The sequence below is a fragment of the Sorex fumeus genome, unplaced genomic scaffold, assembly GCF_029834395.1.
Source record: "Sorex fumeus unplaced genomic scaffold, SorFum_2.1 ptg000129l, whole genome shotgun sequence".
NCBI lineage: Eukaryota > Metazoa > Chordata > Mammalia > Eulipotyphla > Soricidae > Sorex > Sorex fumeus.
Window position 1 is genome coordinate 4,620,001 of NW_026606186.1, and position 3,262 is coordinate 4,623,262.

The following is a 3,262-nucleotide window of genomic DNA, read 5'->3' on the forward strand; positions in this document are numbered from 1 at the left end:
ATGTTTTTATATCTACCTAAACTGTTAATTAGGCACTTAGAAGATTTTTTTATGAGGGCCGAAGAGTGGCAAATTGCTTTGTTTGAAGCACAAAGCTTGCTTCTAGCAGGGAACAGGGGCCTGGGGCTGCAGGAGGAGGCCAGGCATGAGGTGCCGAGGTCACTGCGTGGCCCGGGGAAGGCGGTCTCTGTTCTCCAGGCCAGTGGAGGACACAGGCCCCAGAGGGAAGGAGGAGGCTCGGGGGCCACCACTGATGGACAGGGCTGCCTCGACCTGGCCTCAGCAGGGGCCCCTTCTGAGCCCATCATGCCGGAAGTAAAAATCCAGAAGGCAGATTCTGAACTAAGTTTCGCCTTTGTTCCACAAAGGGGGCTCTGACCACTTAGCCATGAGCCCTTTCTGAGCTCCGTTAAGCTCTATCCTACCCCTGGGTCTTTGCACTTGCTCTTCCTCTCCTCCGAGGATGATCTATCCACAGATCATCATAGGATCAGCCCATCAGCTCACAGACGCCTCCTCCAAGAAGCCGTCTATGACTACCCAGTCTGAATCAGCCCTGTAAGGTGTTTGCGTGTCCCAGAAAGCATAGCAATGCTTGTCGGCCACTACAAAGACCTGAGTCTGAGCAAGGGAAGGACTGGGAACTGTATAGAGATGTATTCAAGAGTCCTTCTGGAACCTTCCAGAACCTCCTAGAACCTTCCGTCTTCTACCAAAAAAGCACTGGACATGGCCTGGCAGCCTGAAGAAGTCCATTAGCCTCCCAAGCAGTTCTAGGAGGGTCGGGGATCACTCTGGAAGTCCTCGGTCAGCCAGATGGGATGGGTCAGGGCAAGGGTCCAAGGATAAGGGGTCACTCATGCTGTGACTAGGGGCCTCCAGGCTACACCAGGATGCTCTGGGGCCGCATGGGGCTGAGGTCAAACTGGCTGGGGACATGCCCGGTGCTGTTTTCTGCCCTCAGCTGGTGGTTGGTGCAAAGTGGACAGCTGCTTGGGGGACATTTCCTCGGGCTCTGCCGATGGGTCATCCAGGCCAGAGTAAATGACTGATAGAGCCCCACCCCTTGCCTGTGCCCTCGTCTCTGCCACCCCACACCACCCCTCCTGCCACCAACTGCAAACCCAGCCCAACTGCACCCAGAACTACAGACCCAGGGTCCAGCACCCCCAGACTCAAACCGCTCCTTTGTTCTGAGATACACAAACCCAGCCAAGCAGTGTTCAGCACCCCCAGATCTGCAGACTCAAACCCGCACCCTCAGGACCCCGTAGGTCACCCTTGAAGGGGCCCTGTCCTCCCTCCATCAGCACCAGGGGGCCCTAGAGTTGGGCAGGGCACCCCTTCCTGAGAAGCTGGGTCCGTGGAGGGAGCCACAGCGAGTGCTGGGGAAACAGCAGCTTACATGCACCCCCAAACTTCCCAGGCACACGACAGAGCCGGGGGCTTCAGGGGAGATGGGCCAAGCTCTGGGGAGAGCGGGACTTTGGGGGAGCCCCTCTGCCCAGCACTCCCTTGCTGTCTGGATAATACAGGGGTGCTCTTCTGGGGCGTCTTGAGGGGGCGCTAAGACCACACATGGAAAGATCTCAGTGCTCCAGGCAGAGCATTAGGGCACCTCACCCCATGCACCTGCTTCTGGGCGTCCCCAGAGCCCTGTGTCCCACCTTCCCTGCCTCCCCCGGCCCCTAGGTGGGAGCCAGCTGGAAACCATCAACCCATTTAACAGCTGAGGCCACTGAGGCTCAGTGGGCAGGTGGAAAAATGTGAGGATCTGGGGGGCTGTCCCCCCAGGTCCACGTCAGCATGCCTAAGGCCACCCTCACTCCAGACAGAGGCCAATGCCTGGGCGGGGTCCAGTGTTGAACAGGGCGGGCTGTGGGCCTAGAAGTCCAGGGTTTCTATTAGCTCTGCCCACCTGGAGCCAGAGCCCCAAGGCGGGACCCCTGGGGGATTAAGGGGGACTGGGCACTTCCCGGACACAGCCGCTATCCGGCCCGGCGCCCTCATGCAGATGGAGGAGGACACCAAGGCAGAGTGGGCCGGGCTGGTGACTCGGAGGATTGGGCAGACCTGTGAGCACGGGGACTGGGGCTTGAGTGTGCAAACGGGCTCAGCGTGGGCACAGTCAGGCTCAAGCCCCAGTGCCATTTTGCATGTGGCTCTGGGCCTGCAGCCCCTGGCCCGGGCATCTGGAGGCCTGGAGGGCCAGCACCCCTGTACTGCAGGCCGGAGGGCATGTCGGGAGCTTGGCTGTGTCCACCAGGAGATCCATGGTGCACGCCGCTCCCACCGTTGCCTCCCCTGACCTCCAGCCAGGACAGTCCCCAGCCAGAGGCCAAGTCGGGACACTGAGGCAGGGGAGCTAATGGCCACGACGTCAGCAAGGGGTGCAGGGGAGGGTGGGCCTGGAGTGCCCGACTCCTCCCTCCTCCCCTGACCCAAAGGTTCCCCCAAACTCACACCTCGGTCTTCCTCCTGGCCCCGAGATGGACATGGGACTACACAGCGAGCAGGATGCCTCTGGTGGGAGAAGAGAAGAGGTGGGGGCCCGTATGCGCCCCCGTGGGCTTCCTCACTTCCTAACAGACCTGACTCAAATCCTATCTGAGGCTGGGCCCTCAGGGTTCAACCAAAGAAAAGGGGGAAAATCCAAGTTTCTTGGCTTTGCAGCTGTGTGTTGCTCCTTGCACTCTCTGTGCCTCATCTTCCTCACAGCACCCAGGCTGGCAGAGACCCCCCCGCCACGCCCCTACAACTGGCAATTACGTTGAGCTGACTGACTCCAGACCACTGTCTGCCTCGGTCCTGCTCCACCAGGGCTGGGGTCACCACAATTGGGGTTCAGGAGTCTGGCACCGAAGGAAGGGAAGGCTCTGAGGCCCGTGGAGAGAGCTCCACGGGGAGGGACCCACCACGTGCACATGCCACATGTTCACCCACTATATGTACATGCCACATGTACCCGTCACACGCACCCGCCACTTGCACATGCCACATGCACCTGCCACATGCACCCGCCACACACACCTGCCACACGCACATGCTACGTGCATAACTTCCACATGCATGCACCACGTGTACGTGCCACATGCACACCTGCTACATGCACATGCCACATGCACCTGCCACACGCACCCGCCACATGTACATGCCACATGCATATGCCACGTGCACACTCGCCACATGCACGTGCCACATGCACGCACCACAAGCACCCACCATGTACACATGCCACACGCATGCACGCTGGATGCACACA